We start from the raw sequence: 22,252 nt of genomic DNA, 5'->3' as shown, positions 1-22,252 counted from the left end.
CAGCTGTGCTGGGTTTGAAGGGCTCAACCCAGAGGGTTTCCAATTACTGTTTTTGTTTTGGTTGTTGTTGGGGGTGGAGGGGTGGGACCAACTGAGCCTGATCACCTGGCTCCCTGACTCAGAGTCTTTTCTTTTAAGTTGAACGACCCCGCGTTCTGGTCGCTTGTTGAAAAGGCGCCGGGATCTCCCGTGCTGCGACTCACGGAGTCGGCTCGAACCGCGGCGCCGGCTCCTGGCGGATTTTTTGCCTAGGAATCTCCTGGCCTGACTCGCTATTTCAGATGAATGGGCTATTCTGCCGTCTCAAGGCTCTGCTCGCCTGCTAAGAGGGCTCCCAGACCAGTGGCTTTTTACGGAGAACGGCAGCAACAGGGAGTGGTCACAGCAGCCGCGCGGGCGGAATCAGCCCCGCGGGGGCCAAAACAGCCGCACCGGCTGGGACTGCGACGCTGGCGACCCCTCTGCCTGGGTATCTCCTGGTCTGTGGGCAATAAGAGTTCGTCTGGAAATGCGGCGTCCACTCACCCTCTGCACTTTCACTGGGAGCTGAAGTCCTGAGCTGTTCTTAGGCGGCCATCTTGAAAGTCGGATCTCGCTAAGGCTCTTACAATGGTGTGGTTTATAGGATAGATATCAGAGTGTAAATCCAATTTTTAAAACGTAGTCAAATGTATTAATCTTATATTTTATGCCTATGATTATTTTGTTATTCAGAGAAAGGCTTTTCCAATTCCAAATTCTTTAAAATCCTCTAGTGATTTATTTTTCGTGGTGTTTAAATCAATATTGAAACTTTCTGGAATTTACACTCTATTAGGTTTGAAGTTTTGTTCAACTTTTTTTCAGTAACATATTCACCATGGGAATTCTTTCATTATACAAATATACATCTTATGCTTTAAATTCAGAGGAAATTATGATATGTTATTCTATTGTGTGCTAACTAAAATGTTGCTTTGTTGACTTAGAATTCTCTTAGCCATAAGAAAGAAAAAGATCTCTTGCATGAAAATAGCATATTCTGGGAAAAAATTGCCATGCTTAGACTGGAACTAGACACAATTCAAGAGCAGAACCTGCTAAGGAAAAAAAAAATTTTTTTGGAGGACATTGAAAGTGTGAAAGAAAAGAATGCTAATATTCAAAAGGCTATAAAATTGGATAAGGAAGAATGAACAAAGACAGTATTTAAAGACAGTGGACAGCTTAGCATTTTGACAACGAAGAATAAAATGGTCAGTTCTGAATTGGAAAATGTGAGACACAACTAGGAAACGCTGGAAATGGAAATTCAGTCATGTCCTTGTAGACTGGCTACTGCTCTACATGACTGTGACCAAAGCCAGATAGCAGAAAGAGACTTCTTTCCAGAGAACAAAACCTCAACAGGTTTATTTACAGGAGACAATGAATTCTCATACATCTAACCTGAAAGAGAACAGCAAGATTCTTTCCGAACAACTGTAATGCTTATTGTAAAAATTAACAGCCTAAAAATTCAGCTCCATCACACAAGGTAAACTGTGAAAGAAAAGACAGGACAGGCTGCCATCTTTCCTGTTGGAGGAACTTAATTATTCCAGCCTGTGGGCATTGGAGAGTACAAACCGACCAGGGGCAGAAGAGTTCCCGCAGCACAGCACAACTGCTTTACCAAATCATGGCCAGACTGCTTCTGTTAGCAGGCACCTGATCCTGTTCCTTCTTACTGAACAGGACCTCCCACCTGGTGCTTACAGCTACCCTCACAGGTGTTCCCTGGCCTATGGAGATATGAAACATTCCTTAGACAGAGCTCCCACAGAGAAAGGCAGGCCACCATCTTTGTTATTTGGATGACTAGGTTCTGGCCTTAGGGCTTTGTAGAACCCAAGCTGACCAGGGGTGTAAGTGGTAGCTCAGCACAGCAGAGCCACCTTGCAAAAACATGGCCAGACCCTTGTTTAAGTCAATCCCCAACCACATTTTTAGTCACTGGGTACAGCTTTTCAACCAGGGTCTCTGGCTGCCTTCACTGCTGTTCTCTGGCTGACAGATGTTTCAGGCCTCCTTGAATCAGAGCTTCCAGAGAGAGGACCAGACTGTAATCTTTGTTGTTTGGGCAACTCAGCCATTTCAACCTTGGGACTTCAGAGTGTCTGAGGGAACCAGGGGCTGAAGTGAACCCCCAGCACAGCACAGCTGCTCTACAGAAACATGGCCAGACATTTTTAAAAGCAAGTCTCTGATCTTGTTCCTCCTGACTAGACAAGACTTCTGAACTTGTTTCCAGCCACCTCTCGTAGTTGTGTCCAGATTGGCAACAGGATTGTACCTCAGTGGTACAGAGGTCCCAGAGGAAGAGGCAGGCTATTATCTTTGTCTTTTTGCAGGATTCGCTAGTGATACCTTGAGTCGCTGGAAGATATGAGGCAATTAGGTACTGGAGTGGACCCCCAGTATACCACAGCAGCCTTATGGGAAAGTGGCTGAACCGTTACGTGGGTGCTGGTTTCCATATCTCCTCAATGAGCAGGTCCTCCTGGCTTGGGTCTTTATCCAGGACACCACTGAAGCCAACAAGCCAGTAGCAACTTGGCAATTTCTTGGACAAAGCTTCACAGATCGACTGAAATCCTCTCTGCCACTGCCTCTGCAGTGGATCTGCCCTTGTTACCTTCAGAATATCAAGAAAGCAAAGACCCTAAGTGCCATATTGATAACTCTAACAAGCTGCAGTTGACCCAAGGAACAAGGCAGTCCATCTCTTGTGGATACCACATACACTCCAATGCTTATCACTGGACAGGGAACTCTGGCTTGGGCCCATAGAACAGACCCTCTATCCTGGGATGATTACACTAAGTGATGGCTAACTCACATCTCTCTGGGGTAGAGCCCCCAGGAGACAAGCAAAGTGATGGAGCAGGAAGCCAGCTGATGTGAAGCCCAGAGGGCAGGCACAGCTATCTCTCTAGGCTCTACTGGGTCTTATGAGACACTTTATCCCAGCACTTTAGGACTGTGGAGGTCTGATCAGCCACATCTCATGTGAAGATTGCCCAGCAGAGATCACGTATGTGATTTTCCCTCTTAATAAAAGGAGACTTGCTTAAAAAAGAAGTCTGGCCACGTTTTTGTAGAGCAGCTGTGCTGTGCTGGGGCCTCACTTTTCAGAGAGTTATCTGAGGCGTGATATCTACTGGGCATTCTTGCACATGAGATGAAGCTGGTCTGACCTCAGCACTCCTTAGTCTGCTTGCTTCTCCCAGGGCCCCAGCCTGGCCACGCCTGCCTACAGGGCACTCTCAGCTGCCCACACCTTTGTTTCTGTGCCAGTGGACCAGGCCTGAGCAGTGAAGAGATGCAGCAAAGTGGTCTCTTCAGGCACGCACCCGCCTCTACACTGCCTCTCCATACTGAAGCTCTTTATACAAAAACGTCCTACGTCACTTTGCTGGTGTGTGTTTACATGAGTGGATTTTGCTGCACTTGCCCTACCAGCACATGGGAATGTAGCACACACTTCAACCCACACCAACTCCCATTGAAGAAAGAGCCATGGTAGGCAGAGGAACAAAATCACAACCTCTGCCAACACCTTCTCCTTGTGCTAATTCTGTGCACGAAAAGGGAATGCTAATATACGTTGAGTGGTCGTTGCTGCTTAGGGGGTCACAGAGACGGCACCCAGATATGCACAGGCCAGCACCCCGGCCTGAACCAACACTACCTCCAATGCAACAGCACACACAGAAGGGGTATTCTGGCCGCCACCAAGCTGTCTTGCCTCCACCACTTCCACCACTGGGCAAATGCCAACAGGGAAGCAGGCAGGTTTGCATCTGCTAACACTCTGCCACAGCTGCCCCACTTTGCTGCCTTCAGTGCAGTAGACTCCAAACTTTGAGGAGCCAGAGAACAAAGTTGAGACCCAATATAAGTTTCCCAGTGTTAAAGCACACAGCCCAGGAATTGAGAGGTGAATTTTGGCCCCCTAAAATCCTCCAAAACCAAAGGCAGCTGCCTGATTCTACTTTAAACCACAATCAAACCCTCAAGATCATCAAATATGATAAAAGAAAAATATCCTGTGCAAAGGTCAGCAACCTCAAAGGTTGAAGGTGAATAAGCTCATAAAGATGAGGAAAAATCAGTGCAAGAACACTGAAACTCAAGAAGTCAGCATGCCTTCTTTCCTCCAGATGATTACATCAACTGTTCAGCCTGTTCAAGTTTTCAGAACTGGCCAGAGGCTGACATGTATGCAATGATACAAGTAGAATTCAGAATGTGGGTAGAAACAAAGTTCACTAAGTGAAAGAAGTATGTCATCATCCAATGCAAGGAGGCCAAAAATCATTGTAAAACATCGCAGGAGCTAACAGGCAATATATCCAGTATAAACAACATTACTGGTGCTCACTTTGGCAGCACATATATTAAAATTGGAATGATTCAGAGAAGATTAGCATGGCCCCTGCTCAAGGAGGACCTAAAAATTCATGAAGCATTCCATATTTGTAGATAGAATCAATATCTTGAAAATGGCCATACTACCCAAAGTAATTTATAGATTCAATGCTGTCCCCGGCAAGCTACCAATGATCTTATTCACAGAACTGGAGGAACCCACCTTAAACTTCATATGGAAGCAAAAGAGAGTGTGGATATCCAAGACAATGCTAAGCACAAAGAACAAAGCCAGAGGCATCATGCTACCCGATTTCAAACTATAATACAAAGCTACAGGAATCAAAACAGCATGGTACTGGTACTAAAACAGAGAAATAGAGTAATGGAACAGAACAGAGGTCCTGGTGGCAATGCCACACATATGCAACCATCTCACCTTTGATAAACCTGACAAAGGCAAGCAATGGGAAAAGGATTTCTTGTTTAATAATTGTTGTTGGGAAAACAGGCTACCAGTGTCCAGAAAGCAGAAACTGGACCTCTTCCTGATACCTTACAGTAGAATTACCTCCAGATGTTTTAAAGATCTAGACATAAGACCTAATGCCATAAAAAAATCTAGACAAAAAATAGGAAAAGCCATACAGGACATAGGTGTAGGCAAGTACTTCATGACTAAAACACCAAAAGCATTGGCAACAAAAAGGAAAATAGACAAATGGGACCTTATTAAACTCCAGAGCTTATGTACAGCAAAAGAAACCATCATTAGAGTGAGCCAGCAACCAGCAGAATGAGAAACAATTATTGCAATCTACCCATCTGACAAATGGCTGATATCCATAATCTACAAAGAAATAAAGCAGATTTACAAGGAAAAAAACAAGCAAACCCGTTCAAAAGTGGACAAAGGATATGAACAGACACTTTTGAAAAGAAGATATATATGAGGGCAATAAACATGTGAAAAAATACTCATCATCACTGGTTATTAGAGAAATCAAAATCACACTGAGATATCACCTCATGCCAGTTAGACTGGTGACCATTAAAAAATCTGGAGACAACAGATACCAGAGAGCATGTGGAGAAATAGGAACAATTTTACAGTGTTGCTAGAAGTACAAAGTAGTTGAACCATTGTGGAAGGCAGTGTGGCACTTGCTCAAGGGCCTGGAAATTGTAATTCCATTTGACCCAGCAATCCCATTACTGGGTATATACCCAAAGGATTATAAATCATTCTATTATAAAGAAACATGCACACGTATGTTCACAGTGGCACTGTTTACAATGGCAAAGACCTGAAAATAACCCAAATGTCCAGAGACGATAGACTGGACAAGGAAAATGTGACACACATACACCATGGACTATTATGCAGCCACAAAAAACGATGAGTTTATGTCCTTTGTAGGGACATGAATCAATCTGGAAACCATCATTCTCAGCAAAGTGACAGAAGAAAGAAAATCCAACACTGCATGTTCTCACTCATAGGCAGGTGATGAATAATGATAACAAATGGACACAGGGAGGGGTGCATCACACACTGGGGTCTTTTTGGGGGTGGCCAACAGGGGGACACCAGGGGTTGGGGAGGTCAGGGAGGGATTACCTGAAGAGAAATGCCAGATGTATGTGACTGGATGGAGGCAGGAAACCACATTGCCATATGTGTACCTATGCAACAATTCTGCATGATCTGCATGTGTACCCTATAACCTGAAGTACAGCTTTTTAAAAAAGAATAAACTGATGTGATAGAGCTGAAAAGCACACTACATGAATTTTTATAATGCAGCCACAAGGTAATTGTGTGTGATTGCCTTATAAAAATTTTTGTAATGTGTGTGGGCACCCAAGGGTGCCCTGTAAGCAGGTGTTGCCAGGCTGGGGTCCTGGGAGAGGCAAGCAGACTAAGGAGTGCTGAGGTCAGACCAGCACCATCTCATGTGCAAGACCACCTAGTAGAATAGATCAAGCAAAGGTAAGAGTCTCAGAGCTTGAAAACTGGCTTTCTGAAAGAAAAGAGGCAAGAATGGGGGAAAAGAATAAAAAGGAATGAACAAAACCTTTGAGAAATAACGTATTATGTAAAAAGGTGAAATATATGCCATATTAATGTACCTGAAAGAGATGACAAAAATGTAACCAAATTGGAAAACATATTTCAGAATATCATTCATCAGAATTTCCCCAACCTAGCCAGGCAGAACAACATTGAATTCAGGAAATCTAGAGAACCTCAGATATGCCACAAGAAGAACATCTCTAAGACACATAATCATCAGGTTCTCCAAGATCAAAATGAAATAAAACTTGTCAAAGGCAGCTAGCGAGAAAGACAAGGTCACCTACAAAAGGAATCCCATCAGACTAACAGTGAACTGCTCAGCTGAAACCCCACAAGCCAGAAGAGATATTCAACTACTTAAAGAAAAAAATTTCAACCTGGAATTTCAAGTCCAGCAAAACTAAGTGTCATAAGTGAAGGAGAAATAAGATCATTTTCAGTCAAGCAAATGCTGAGGGAATTCATTACCAGCAGATCTATCTTACAAGAGCTCCTGAAAGTAGAATTTAATATGGAAAGAAAAGATCATCACCAGCCACTACAAAAATGCACTGAATTACACAGACCAGTGATGCTAAAAAAACAAACCACGTACACAAGTCTGTGAAGTTATCAATTAGGAGCATGATGACAGGATCAAATCCTTACATATCATTGCTAACTTTAAATGTAAATGGGCTAAATGCTCCAATTGAAAGACATAGGGCAGCAAGATAGATAAAGAGCCAAGACTCATTTGAGTATGCTGTCTTTAAGAGACCCATCTCACATGAACTCCCACACATAGGCTCAAAATGAATGGAGAAAAATCCTTCAAGTAAATGGGAAACAGAAAAAAGCAGGTGTTGCAATCCTGGTTTCTGACAAAACAGGCTATACGAATAAAGATAAAAAGAGAAGGGCATGGGCCCGGCGCGGTGGCTCAAGCCTGTAATTCCAGCACTTCGGGAGGCCGAGGCGGGCGGATCATGAGGTCAAGAGTACAAGCCAATCCTGGCCAACATGGTGAAACCCCAGCTCTACTAAAAATACAAAAAAAAAAAAAAAAAAATTAACTGAGCGTGGTGGCATGGTCCTGTAGTCCCAGCTACCTGGGAGGATGAGGCAGGAGAATTGCTTGAACCCAGGACACAGAGGTTGCAGTGAGTTGAGATTGCACCACTGCACTCCAGTCTGGTGCCTGGCAACAGAGCGAGACTCTACCTCAGAAGAAAAAAAAAGAGAGAGAAGGACATTGCCAATGTGGCCCTGACCTTTGATAAATGTTATTATTGCTTGATACCAACCTGGGCTATCCTTATTGTTCAAACCAATGGGATAGATGATTTGCTGAGGTTTGGGAGCTTCTGCCCCCTGGAGAGTCCCGGATCTCCCAAAATTTGGTTCAGAGGTAAGGTTGATTTTGCTTTACAGCTCCTTTTGTGAAGTTTTTCTCATTTCCGGTAAGGAAGACAGGTTTTTCTGCTTCCATGATGGTGGAGAGCTGGCACTTACTTTCTTGAGTCTCAGCTTGCTTCTGACAGGAAAGGTGAGTGTGAATTTTTTCCTGTTTCTAAGATGGTAGAGAACAGTCATCAGCCTGAGCCTTATTTCCAAGTAAGTGGCTAAATTAGAGATTTGTCTTAAAATTTTTCCTTAATGACTAAAAGTTAAGATTACCAACCACTTAGTTTTAATTTCTCCTTAACATTAAGACACTCAGTAATCATATTTATTGTGCATTTTTTAATTTTGCTTAACTTTTTTTTAATTTATTTATGTTTGAGATTTTATTTCACTTTTCTTTCATCAAGTATGACCATATCTTTCTGACTTGGTCAAATCCAAGGGAATGTTCCAAATTTTAGGAAGCAAGTCATCTGAATTGGCTAAAACTCTTGTAGCTGCCAAGTATGTATTTTCTAGTTTGTAGAAATTTCTTCTTTTTTTTTTTTTTTAACCTAAGAGTTTCTGTCCACATTAGGCCATCTTTTATCAGCCAAGGCCAGACTGAAGGAGCAGTGGTGACCTTCCAATCCTAAGATTCTGCCCTGTTCCCTACAGCATCCTGAGTTTGGTTCCTAAATCTAATTCTTTCTGGTTTGATATTTGTTACTTTTTAAATATCAGCAGTTTGTCCCAGCTATGATGTGGTAGTAAGAGATTCAAAAGGATTTTCTTTAAGAGCTTTATAATTAAAAGCATATTTCTTTTATTATTATTATCATCAACCCATGATCTACCTTAGGTATTTCTCCTAATGCTATCCCTCCCCTAGGCCCATCCGCAACAGGCCCAGGTGTGTGATATTTTCCTCCCTGTGTCCATGTACTCTCATTGTTCAACTCCCACTTATGAGTAAGAACACGTGGCATTTGGTTTTCCATTCTTGTGTCAGTTTGCTGAGAATGATGGTTTCTAGTTTCATCCATGTCCCTGAGAAGAACATGAACTCATTCTTTTTCATGGCTGTGGGTGTATATGTGTGACATTTTCCTTATCCAGTTTATTATTGATGGGCATCTGGGTTGGTTCCAAGTTTTTGCTGTTGTGAACAGTGCTGCAGTAAACATATGTGTGCATATGTCTTTGTGGTAGAATGATTTATAATCCTGTGGGTATATACCCAGTAGTGGGATTGCTGGGTCCAATGGCATTTCTATTTCTAGATCGTTGAGGAATCACCACACTGTCTTCCACAATGTTTGAACTAATTTACACTCCCACCAACAGTGTAAAAGATTTCCTACATCTCTACATCCTCTCCAGCATCTGTTGTTTTCTGACTTTTTTAATTATTGTTTTTCTGAAATGACAAGTGATGATGAGCTTTTCATCATATATTTGTTAGCTTCATAAATGTCTTCTTTCCAGGAGTGTCTGTTTTATAGTCTTTGCCTACTTTTTGATGGAGTTGGTTTTTTCTTGTAAATTTAAGTTCTTTGTAGATTCTGTATATTAGTCCTTTGTCAGATGGATAGATTGCAAAAATGTTCTCCCGTTCTGTGGGTTGCCCATTCACTCCGATGATAGTTGTGTTTTGTTTCATTTTAGTTTTCTGTGCAGAAGCTTTTTAGTTTAGTTTAATTCTGTGCAGAAGCATTTGTCAATTTTGACATTTATTGCCATTGCTTTTGGTGTTTTAGTCATAAAGTCTTTGCCCATGCCTATGTTCTGAATGGTATTGCCTAGGTTTTTTTCTAGGGTTTTTATAATTTTAGGTCTTCACTTTTAGTCTTTTCCCCATCTTGTGTTAATTTTTGTATAAGGTGTAAGTAAGGGGTCCAGTTTCAGTTTTCTGTACATGGCTACCCAGTTTTCCCAACACCTTTTATTAAATAGGTAATCCATTCCCGATGGTATTTTTGGTCTAGTTTGTCAAAGTTCAGATGGTTGTAGATGTGTGGCATTATTTTTGAGGGCTCTGTCCCATTCCATTGCTCTATATATCTGTGTTGGTTCCAGTACCATGCTGTTTTGGTTACTTTAGGCTGGTAGTATAGTTTGAAGTCAGGTAGCATGATGTCTCCAGTGTTGTTCTTTTTGATTGGCTATGCGGGCTCTTTTTTCATCCCATATGAAATTAAAGGTAGTTTTTGGCAATTCTGTGAAGAAATTGTAAATGGTAGCTTGATAGGAATAGCATTGAATCTATAAATTAGTTTGAACCATGGGGCCATTTTTATAATATAGATTTTTTGCATCCATGAGCATGGATTTTTAAAATGTGTTTGTGATGTCTCATATTTCTTTGAGCAAAGGTCTCCTTTAAGAAGAACTTTGAGTACGGACCCAGGAAGGACAAGGCAGCTGTCTTGGTTCTCCGTGAGTCCATGCTTAACATTGAACTTATATTCCTTTAAATATCAGTTGTTTCTCCAATTTAAGTTCATAGTAGTTGTAACTGATGGGTTGTCATAGGTAACTTGACTTACACCATGGAGTTCATTCAAACTGCATATATAAACAGTTTCAGTATTGGCTGATTTAGAATGACAGTCTGACAAAATGTTTTCTTGGTATTCAATTAAGTTTTCTTCTACTTGGGTAGGAGTTTAAAAAACAAGTAAGACTTTTCATTAAAATTCCAGGAAATCTTACACAGTCCTTAAAGTATTTGTGATAATTTGACAAAGGATGTGATTCTAAAGTTTCCAGAAATCTGTATTCAAGAGCTCTTTTTCGTGGTCTTTCCATTATTTAAGGAACCTCCTAAAAGACAGCATATTCTAGGACATTTTGTGCTTGTGAAGTTTTCAGAAACTGCATCAGTATTAAGCAGTTAAGTGTGGAAATGATGTTAAATAGTTATAGTTACATGATTGACAAGAAAGTTTGTTCATTTCTGTGGTCTACAATTTATCATGGAAACAATATAATTGACAGCACATATTTTGGCATATTAGAATTTTAGGAATTTCATACAATTTTCAAACATATATTAACATTGCCTAGAATACAATCCGAAGAAAGTCAAATATTTCTTATTTTGACAGTGCTCCTCATGTAACAACATGTCAAATAATTCCATATACTTCTCTTTTGGATTTCTCAGTGCCCTCTTGTGCATTCCAAATTAAGAAGTCAAAAAGACTTAATTTTGAAGATAAAATTGGATTTGGGGAAGTGTATCAAATATATTAATATTGATATAAATATACTAAAGGCCTAAAATATTTGATATAAAATGGAATGCCAGGTCACAGTAAGTCATTCATTTAGCCAAAATGGTAACTCAAAAAATGTTTAAAGGCAAAAGCCTTTACTCATTGATAGAAGACTCAGCTTTTCAAGCAATGTGTGTCTTTCCCTTCTTTTTCCTGTAATTTGAGGAGAGACAGAAGTATTTTTTATTCTTTAATATTATGTTAAAATCATATTCAAGAAAGAAAGCCAAATTTCACTCTTGCATTAGTGTACTGTTAATGTCAACTCAAATTTTTAATAAAACCTTAAAGATGAATTCATCCAGTCTTCATCAGTTTGACTATAAGTTGAAATTCTTATAAGCTTCTGATAACATTTTATAAATTTGTATTAAAGCAAAATTAGTACTCTAAGAAAACCCTGTTGTGTTTTTATTCCAATGTTCAATTTATGGAAAAACTGAACAATACTCCTTTAAATTTAGCCAGTGTGTTCACACGGTGTTTCTTTTACAAGATGACTAGTTCACAAACCTTCCACAACTTGCTCAAACCTTTAGCTTCATTCTAGTTAAGTCAAAACAATTTTTAACCTTCTGAATGAAGCAAAAATTTACATTCTAATGCCTTATAATGTTTTACTGAAAGCACATTTCACTTTTTCCACAAAGCTTCCATGTAAAACTTTTTTCAGTAGTCTCAATTATATGTTACAATGTTAGCTCTTAGCAATTTTTTTTTTTTTGGTAAAACACCTGTCAGGTAAGTTATTTTAATTTTGTACTAGGTATGGAGCCTAGGACACCAGACACAAGTGCATATAAAGTCTGACTTTTTCAAGCATAGCCAGGGAGCACGGCTAACTCCACATGTTCTCAGACCTTACCTAGAATCTAGTGACTCCAAAGCAGGTAAGTTGAACAAATTTTAAAAGTCAAAAAAAGCAGTTTATTACTTTAAATCATTTTACAAACCTAATATCTGACCTGCCTAATTTAGAGCTAATGTCTTTATTTTACCAATAAACTTTAAAACTGTCTTTATTTCTCAAATATTAGTAAAGTCATGTGAAGTAAAAGGTATTAGAGTTTTTATTTTTCTGAAAAAAATAATTTGATTTAAGCATTCATTATTTTAAAGGCAATTAGAGAGTTTTTTAATTTATAAACATCACCCACAACACCTAAAAATACACAAAATAGATCCAGTAGTTGTTGCTCTTACTGTCCCCACCTGATGTCCATTTATCACTGTTGCTGACAGTGATAAATGTGTGGAATAGTTGGGGCTGACAAACATTTCACTGTGATATTCTTTTTTAGGTCAAATGAAATTTAAAGAAAATTTTATTGAAACTAAAACAAGCAGTGTTTTCAAATTTTTGCAATAAATGTTACCAAGCTTCCTTCCTTCAACTAAGGAAATTGGCTGGGCATGGTGGCTCACACTTGTAATTCTAGCACTTTGGGAGGCCAAGGTGCGTGGATCACCTGAGGTCAGGAGTTCGAGACCAGCCTGGCCAACATGGTAAAACCCTCTATCTACTAAAAATTTTAAAATTAGCCTGGTGTGGGGGCTCATGTCTATAATTCCAGCTACTTGGGAGGCTGAGGTAGGAGAATCACTTAAATCTAAGAGGCAGAATTTGCAGCAAGCTGAGATTACAGCACTGTGCTCCAGCCTTGGCAACAAGAGTAAAACTCCATTTCCAATAAATAAATAAATAAATAAATAAATAAACTTGTTTTGGAAAATTTTCTACCTCAACTTTCTTATAATTGACACAATTTGAAAAAAAAAATCCAGCTTAAAAACAGAAAAGAAAAAAAAAAAAAAACAGGCAAAATGAAAGTACTATGGAAAAACAATTTCAAAAGCTTTGTCCCAGATATTTCATATACTTTCCCATTCCACTCACTGTGGTACTTAAGAGATTAAACTGCACATATATAAGACTATGGCTCCAGCTGGAGTGCAGTGGCATGACCATAGCTCATTGCAGTCTCAAAGTCCTGGGCTCAAGCGATCTTCCCACATCAGCCTCCCAAGCAGCTGGAACAACAGGTCCATGCCACCATGCCCGGCTAATTTATTTTTATTTTTATTACTTCTGTAGAGATGAGGTCTTGTTATGTTGCCCAGGTTAGTCTCAAACTCCTGGCCTCAAACGTTCCTCCCACCTTGGCCTCCCACAGTGCTGGGATTACAGGCATGAGGCACTGGGTCTGGCCAAGATGGGTTTTCATAAAGGCCAACAGCAGAGTTTCTATTCTGAGAGGTACAGCCAGAGGCTTATATGAACCCCCCAACTTCATAAACCTCATTAAATCATATAATTTCCATCATATGGAAACGTACATTTAACAGTGATACCTCAGGACAATAAATAACTGGGAACAATGTAGCCACAACTCTATAGGGAAACTTGTGAATGGCTGAAACCAGGAATGTTGAACCCACACGTGTCCAGGGAGAGCTATTTCCGGGGTGTGTGTGTCATCCATAAACACACGTGGTTCCTGGCAGATGAAGTGCACTGGAGACAGCACCGAAGTTAACCAGGAGAGTGAGTGTCAGCGTTTCCCCTACCTCGGAATAGCATCCCTGTATCTTACAGATAATCCCCCTAAGCAAAGCAATACCTGCTTTGTACGCTATGTGAGGAACAAATATTTTAACAGTTTCACTCATTCTTCAGCAAACATGTTAGTTTTCTTGTTTTCTGTTTTTCTTTCCAACTTTTATCTTAGGTTCGGCGGCACGTGTGCAGGTTTTTTACGTAGGTAAATTGTGTGTGTCTCAGGTTTTGGTGTACAGATTATTTTGTCACCCAGGTAATAAGCACAGTGCCCTATAGGCAGCTTTTTGACCCTCACCCTCCTCCCACTCGCAACACTCAAGTAGGCCCAGGTGTCTATTGTTCACTTCTTTGTGTCCATGTGCACTTAATGTTTAGATCCCACTTATAAGTGACAAAGTGGGGCATTTCTTCCACCTCATCTTCTCCTTCTCCTCCTTCTCCTCCTTCTCCTCCTTCTGCTCCTTCTCCTCCTCCTCCTCCTCCTCCTCCTCCTCCTCCTTCTTCTTCTCCTTCTCCTTCTCCTTCCTCTTCCTCTTCCTCTTCCTCTTCCTCTTCTTCTTTTTCTTCTCTTTCTTCTTCTTCTTCTTTCTTCTTTTGCCCAGGCTGAAGTTCAGTGGTGCATGATCTTGGCTCACTGCAATATCTGCTTCCCAGGTTCAAGCAATTCTCCTGCTTCAGCCTCCCAAGTGGCTGGGATTACAGGCACCTGCCGCTATGCCTGGCTAATTTTGGTATTTTTAGTTGAGACAGGATTCACAATGTTGGCCAGGCTGGTCTCAAACTCCTGACCTTATAGAATCCACCTGCCTCAGCCTTCCAAAATTCTGGGATTACAGGTGTGAGCCAGCATGCCTGGCTGGCATTCAGTTTTCTATTGTCGCATTAGTTCGCCTAGAATAATGGTGTCCAGCTCCATCCTTGCTGTGAAAGATATGATCGTTTTTATGGCTGTGTAGTATTCCATGGTGCATACGTACCACATTTTCTCTACACAATCCACTACTGATGGGCATTGAAGTTCATTCCATGTCTCAGCAAACATATTTTGAGCCTTCCAATGTGTACTAAGAATTCAGAAGCTCGACTCCCTGTCCTCACTGCACATAACAAGTCCTCCTCCTTGACAGTTACTCTCTAGTTTTATAAGTGCTCTCAAAGAAATACAGGGCAATTCCTCAAGGATAGAGAGCTCCAACCCTGATAAACAAGGATCTGGCACATACCAAGAGATGATAAATGACTGCCGATTGAACAAACTGTATTTCTGCTTATGATCTACAAACATTTCCTCTCAGTTGACATTAACATGAAAAAGGATTGATACGTAAAAATCAACACTGTGTGGTGATTATCAGGAAACAGAGACCCTTCATACCCACACCCAGAAACATTTGGAGGTACACGTACTGAAACATCACAATATGTATAATTATTATGTACAATTATAATTACGTACAATTATGTAAATTAAAAAAGCATAGAGATAGGGTCTCACTCTTTGCCCAGGCTGGGGTGCAGTGGTGAAATCATAGCTTCAGTAACCTCAAACTCTTGGGCTCAATGGATCCTCCTGCCTCAGCCTCTCAAAGTGTTGGAATTAGAGGCTTACACTACCACGCCTGGCCAAAAACAATAATTTTAAAAAAGAGAAACATTTGAAGGGGAGAAATTAAAATGAAACCACATTATCATGCCATGGCAAGGCTCAACAGTGTTCTGCCTATAAAATTTCTCTTTGTCCGGTGCAGCAGCTCACACCTGTAATTCTAACGCTCTGGAGGGCAAGGTGGGAGGATCCCTTGAGCCAAGGAATTTGAGACCAGCCTGGGCAACACAATCCATTTTATTATTTTATTATCTATTAAAAATAAATACAGGAGCGCACCGAGACGGCCCAGCCATGGGGCCACGCGGGAACAAAGGCGGGTGGAGAGGAGACCCAAGCTATGATGGCTGAGCAGGGCTAACTGCCTCCCTCCAAGCCTGGCCCCTCGCCCAGCAACGAGGGACTGCTCCGAGCCTTCCTGCAGAGCCAGCGCACCCTGTTCCACATCCTGGACGACCAGCGGCTGCTGCACTTGCGCAAGATCGAGTCCCACTGACAGAACGCTGACGCGCGCGAGCTGCTCCCCGGGGTGCTCCAGGGTCTGTGCCAGGTTGCCCTGGCCAGCGGCGACTTGATCTTCAAGCACTGCATGGCCGGCCTGCTCACCTCTCTACTGAGGCTGATGGAGCCCCGGGCCCCAAGCACGCCACGGCACCCCAGGGTACCAGCCGCGGCTGCCGCCTCTGCCGCGGCTGCAGCTCCTGGTGTCGGTGCCCCCCTACTAGCCATGGCCTGTCCTGGAGAGGAAGGCCCTGCCCCTGGGCATGCGTGCTCTCCGGCCAGCCCCAGCAGTGCGGACCCGCAGCCCGGAGCAGCTGTGTCCCCTGACCAGGCGACGCCCTGCCCCGCAGAGCCCTAGTAGCCCCAGAGCGCGGCGCTGGAATGGAGCCAGAGCGCAGAAGCAGGTGCAGCGGCCTGCAGGCCCCGGAGACGGAATCAGGGGTTGCCCGGCAGCCCGGTGCCCGGGGGGGACGTCGGAGGCTCACCATCACCGGCGGCGTGGGCTTCGGCCTGCCGAAGCAGGTGAAGGAGCTGGAGCAGGAGGAGGTGCTGCTGCAGGGTTCAGAGATGATGGCTCAGGGCAGTGACTGGTACCAGCAGCAGCAGCAGGAGTGCCGGAGCGCCAGTGCAGCCTGGGCCAGAGCGGAGGCTGCACGGACTTTGGGGCCACAGGGAGTCCCCGGCCGCTGGGGGGCTACTGCCCGAGGGACACGAGATGTCCCGGGGCCTGGGGGAGCTGCTGGCTGCGGCCTGTGCCAGCCGGGCCCTGCCCACTCCTCCTCTGGACCCCCCTGCCCTGTCCTGACGTCCACCTCGCCCCGTGCTGGCAGCAGCAGACCATCCTCATGCCAAAGGAGCAGAACCGACTCCTCACCCAGGAGGTGGCCAAGAAGAGGGAGCGCATCACGCAGCTGGAGCAGGAGGAGTCACGCCCATTAAGCAGCTGTTGAGGCCCCGTCCTGAGCCAGCAGGACGAGGGGGGCTCCGGACTCCACCTTCGTCTAGCCCCAGGGACCCCAGGGCCGGCCTGGCACTCAGCCCTGCGACAGCAGGCACCCCGTCGCACTCATCCTCTCTGTCTGGAGACCCCCGGCAGGCCCAGGCGCAGTCCCTGAGTTGGCGCCTTCCTGGCCCCCTTGCCATCGGGCTCCCCAGGCCTGCCCCAGGCTGACCTCGCGCCGAGCCCTGGACTCGGTTTTGGCCCCTGATGTTGACATGGGCTGGGGCTCTCTTGAGTCTGCATAGCCTGCAGCTACTGCTGCCGCTGTCAGTGGACACGGGATTGGGTGAACCCTCGATGAGTTAGCAGATCTCTGGCCACCCCAGTGGCTTCCAGCGGTTTCCAGCGGTGCTGCCCTGGGCCCCCTCTCCAGGGAAAGGCGCCGCTCACGCTAGGCTGCACCTCCGAAAACGGCCAGCAGAGGGTGCGGGAGGCTGCGATGCGGGTCCAAGGCCAGCTTTCCCCTCCCCAGGGCACCAGGACAGGGTGGCTGTCGCTTGGATGGGAGCAGATAGGGGGTGGGGTGGCCTCTAAGCGGGGGTATGCTAGCCTGGCAGGGATGGCTGTCGGATTTCTGGTCCCGGCCAAGGCTGAGGGAGTCTGGCTGCAGCAGATCAGGGAGCTTGGCATGCGTGTGCCTCCCGCAGACCCCCCAGCCCTGTCCTGGCCTTCCTCATCCTGGCCAGGATGCTGCCCCACGCTGAGTCCCACACAACAACCTGTGAGCCTATCTCCCCAGGAGGGCCCGTCGCCAGGAAGGGGGTCACTCTGCGCCCCCAGACAGCTCCCAGATACGTCATAGGCAGAGCCTGTCTTTCTGCCCCCCACTCAGGATTCCTAAGGTCTGGGGTCCTGCTCACCCCCCTTTTTATGCCACGCCCAACCCAGGTTTCAGGAGAAGCCACTTCCCTGAGCCAAAGACAATGAGAACCCCCAGTGTACAGGAGGATGCTGGGGCAGGTCCCCTTGGGTATCACTCCCTGCCCCCCGCCCAGGCCTACTCCTGGTGTGCTGGGGTAGGTACTGGTTGGGGGCACCTGCCGAGCCCAGCCTGGAGGTACTGAGTGCCACCAGAGCCAGGGCATGGCAACATCACGGATGGGTTCTGCAGTCCAGGATCCCTGCACAGGGACCCTGTGCAGACCACAGGGTCAGTGTGGGGGGTGAAGCAACCCCAATGCGGGCTCAGTGTGTGGGGCGGTACAGGGATTCCAATGCAAGGTCAGTGTTTGTGGGGTGCAGGGACCACAATGAGGGGTCAGTATGAAGGGGACACAGGGACCCTAATGCAGAGTCAGAGTCAGTGTGTGGGGGGTGCAGGGACCCCAGTGCAACGTCAGTGTGTTGGGGGTGCAGGGACCCCTCTTGCCCAGGGCACTTTGGAGCACTGTCCCACAAGGCACCCCTGTCTCAGAAGAGGGGTCCTAAGAGGCAGTGGTCAATTCCTTTCCGGAATCCAGCTCCACACTCATCTGCCCACTGCAACCCCACAGAGCCATGTCCCCACCTGCACCCGGTCTGCAGGGGTGTCCCAGAACAGGCCCAAGCCAGCCCAGCATGCAGCTGCCCTCCTCCCCTGAGGATGGTAGTGGGCTTTCCTGGGGACATAAAGACACCAGGACTGGACCTCCTGGCAGGAAAGGAAGCGGGTCCTGAAGGCCTGTGCCCCACAGCCCCAGCACCAGGTGGACGGCAGCACAGTGGGTAGGCCAGCGGCAGACCAGGAGAATCCTCCCTCCCTGATAGGAGGCTGGGGTCTGCCCACCAGGGCCTGCCCACATCTGACTTTGAGGATGCCTCCCATGCCCTGGGGTTTCCCGGCAATTTTACAGGACTGGAAGCAGGAGACAGAACAATGTCTGTCCCAGGGTGACTTCATCAGGAGACCACCCACACAGAACTGGACCCTGCAGCTAAAGTAGAAACGTGAGATGGGCTGGCACCTCTGGAACAACTGCCTCTCAGCCTTGGGGTTCCATGCAAGGTGAAGAAAAATTGGTCCTCCAAGTTACAGCTTGAAATCAGGCTACAGTGTGGCCTTAGAGACCATGAGGGGAGAAGGTAGAGTGGCCCCGAGTGGCAGGGTCTAGGTGGCTGGCAGAGGCACAGGCAGATCCTGCCTGGAGCCCGCCCTGGTGACGCTGGTGGGTCAGTCTCCCTGCAGGATATGAGCAGCATCCCTGGTCTCTATCCCTGAAGTGCCCATATCATGTGCAGGGACATACATGTGTGTGCACACACAGCTGTGACACCCAGAAATGTCTCGGGATGTTGAAATGTGTCCTTGGGGGCAGAAGTGTGCCTGGTTGAGAATCTGCCCCAGGGGAACACAACCCACCAGGCCTCAGGATTTTGTGTTGCTCAAGTTCCAAGGAAAAGGAACATCTCGACTGGGCGTGGTAACTCATGCCTGGAATCCCGGCACTTGAGGCCAGGAGTTTGAGACCAGCCTGGGCAATGTAGGGAGAGACCCCCATCTCTAAAAAAAAGAGAAAGAAAAAAGAAAGAAAGAAAAGAAAAGAAAATGAGATCTCCAGTTTTCAAAACTCAAAAACACCGCAAGGAAACAATACACTCTGAGACCCAGCAGAAACAACAGGTAGACTCTGCAGACACAGACACTGGAATTATCAGAGAGAACATAAAGTAACAATGCTTTATATATAGAGAGAAACAAAGAGATTTCTGAAAATACGGAAAAAAAAATACATAGGCTGGTCGTAGTGGCTCATGCCTGTAATCCCAACACTTTGGGAAGCTAAGGTGGGCGGATCACGAGGTCAGAAGATCAAGACCATCCTGGCTAACATGGTGAAACCTTATCTCTACTAAAAATACAAAACATTAGCCAGGTATGGTGGCATGCACCTGTAGTCCCAGCTACTCAGGAGGCTGAGGCAGGAGAATTGCTTGAACCCAAGATGTGGAGGTTGCAGTGAGCCGAAATTGCTCCACTGCACTCCAGCCTGGGAGACAGAGGGAGACTCCATCTATAAAAAAAAAAAAAAAAAAAAAAAGAGGCAGATTTGCAATACTATTAAAAACTGAGATCTCAGCTTTTAATAGTGTAATCTTAAATGTGTAAAGAACACACAGTACTTTTCACAAAATGTTATTTTCACTATAAAAGAAAGAGATGGGGCGGTGCGCAGTGGCTCACGCCTGTAATCCCAGCACTTTAAGAGGCTGAGGTGGGCAGATCACCTGAGGTCAGGAGTTCAAGAAACATACGGGCTGGGTGGAGTGCTTCATGCCTGTAATCTCAGCACTTTGGGAGGCTGAGGAGGAAGGATAGCTTGAGCTCAGGAATTGCAGACCAGTCTGTGCAATATAGTGAGGTCCTATCTCTATTTATGAGAAAAAAAAAAGGCTGGACATCATGGCACGTGCCTGTGGTCCCAGCTGCTCAGGAGGTTTTAATGGGAGAATTGCTTGAGCCTGGGAGGTCAACGCTGCAGTCAGCCATGGCTGTCACCACGTTCCAGCCTCAGCAACAGAAACAGGATCATTGCACATCATCTAAATCACCCTTGTTTTTCTTTTTCCTCATCTGGAAGCAGGGACGCTGTCTCCCAACACGCACACTTCCCAAGGTTGTCAAGAGACCACGTGAGCGTTTGGTAAACTGGGAAGCCCCAGCAGAGATGCTGGAGCCAGATTATTGCCGCCCTGCTGGTTGCCATTATCTTCCAGGCCTGTGTTTCTCTGTGGAGCCAGCAACAAGGCAGGGGGAGGCTCCCAGCTAATCCCGACGAATCTCAGCTGTGGGCAGGAGCGCCCTATCTGGAGGCTCTGCAGACATCTGTGTAGGTGGAGAACAGAGAAGATGGGGAGGAGAAAGAGTGGGGAGATGGGGCCAGTGGAGACCTTCACCCAAATTTTTGATTCATAGAGCAGAAGCCTTCTCTCTTCTTTTTCTCATTCCTGAAAAGAAAGCTCTTTTCCTCCAAACACAGTCTTCCAACAGCCCCTCAGCCCCAGGCCCATATCTGTCCAGTAATTAGCCCCTAACGAGGACCAAATGTCCTGCTGACTTGAGAAGGAAAAACAAGGGACAAGTTGTGGAATCAATAGCTTCACCGCCACTGAGGCCAGCCTGGCACAGTCTTCATCCCAGGCCTCCCAGGGTACCCGGATGGAAGTACTAGGTTTGCCCAGATCCCCACAGAACAGCAGCAACTGGTTTCTTAGTCAACCACAGCAGGCATTTATTGCACCAACTGTATGCAGCAGCCTCTGGAGGGGAAGGTTCAAGCTTTGCCACAAGGGAGGTGATATGTGGAAAGCTGTATGTAAACCACAAATCATAGGGATGTGCAGAATGACAGAGTCAGAGGAGAATAAGCATTTATTGAGCACCTACTGTATGCCAGGCCCTGGGCTAGGCACTTGAGGTACATTAAAGCATTTAATCCTCATCAACTCAATTTCACAAATGAGGAAACTGCCACAGAGAGGTGAGGGGACTTCAAGATTTGACAGCCAAACAGGAGAGCTGGGATTCAAACCCAGGTCTCTATGGTTTCAAGAGAAACCATAACCCTGCATGGACCTGGAGCCCGCCCATCACATCTCAAAAGTCCTGTCGCTCAGCCCGCCGGGGTGCAGTCTGGGCTGTGCCCCACCTCCAGCCCCTGCCCTGGCCCTGGCTTGGACCCTGGCTATGATGGCCAGACTTGCATCCGCAGGTGAGTGAGGGGCCTGAGACCCTAATCCAGCCTGGCGGAACTAGAGGGGTTCCTCAGGGAGGGAAAAAGGACAGGAGGAGCCAGAAGTGGTCCCAGATCAGGAGTCAAGCAGGCTGCGCTTCTCCCACCACAGGCTGGGGTTGCCAGGGATCTCCCCTGGGGTGGACACGGACCCCACTATCTCAGGTTATGGGGTTTCTAGCTAGCCAAGGCTCTCCAGTTGGAGCAAGGGCAGGCGACCCAGGCATGGATGGCCTAGGGCATTGCTTTGCCCGTTTGGAGTGTCTGAGACACCCAGTGGGGCCACCCCAATGCTGGCCAGACTTCATTTGCCAGACAAGTTTGAGGTGGCCATGTTGGAGCCCAAAGGGACCCAGTGAGAAGTGGGTCCTGCAGCCTCAGATGCCCTGGGCCAGGAATGGGCAGTGCTGCAAGGAAGGAAACAAGGCAAGTGTCACCCTACCCTTCCCGTGAGGAGCCCCACACACCCCTCCAGCTGCTCCCCAGCTCTGCCCCTTCTCCCTCCACTTGCTCCCCTGTGGACCGATCTGTCTATCTGCCACTCTGCTCTCTTTCTGCCCTTCTCTCCCTGCTCCTGTTGGTGACAGGCCGGACACCCACTCACCACCCTCTCAGCCTCCTAGAGGCAGAGCTGGTGCCCCTCAGAGACCTGTCCCCCCAGCGGGGGCTTCTCCTACAGATAGCCCTGGACCACCACTGCCACACCTCCTCGTCCCAGCACGGATGCCTGACCCAGCTGAGGCTGAATGGAAGTTTGC

The 22,252-nt window shown here is 45.9% G+C and overlaps 1 non-coding gene across 1 annotated transcript; it reads left to right on the top strand.

Moving 5' to 3' along the window:
- Positions 1–4,397: 4,397 nt before the first annotated feature.
- LOC141582339 (U6 spliceosomal RNA) lies at positions 4,398–4,504 on the top strand. Its single transcript, XR_012515206.1, has one exon. It is a non-coding gene; the product is annotated as a U6 spliceosomal RNA (small nuclear RNA).
- The last annotated feature ends 17,748 nt before the right edge of the window (positions 4,505–22,252 follow it).

This window comes from Saimiri boliviensis, chromosome 19, assembly GCF_048565385.1.
Source record: "Saimiri boliviensis isolate mSaiBol1 chromosome 19, mSaiBol1.pri, whole genome shotgun sequence".
Taxonomy (NCBI): domain Eukaryota; kingdom Metazoa; phylum Chordata; class Mammalia; order Primates; family Cebidae; genus Saimiri; species Saimiri boliviensis.
Note: the sequence above shows the minus strand (reverse complement) of the source record. Positions and strands in the feature narration are given on the sequence as shown.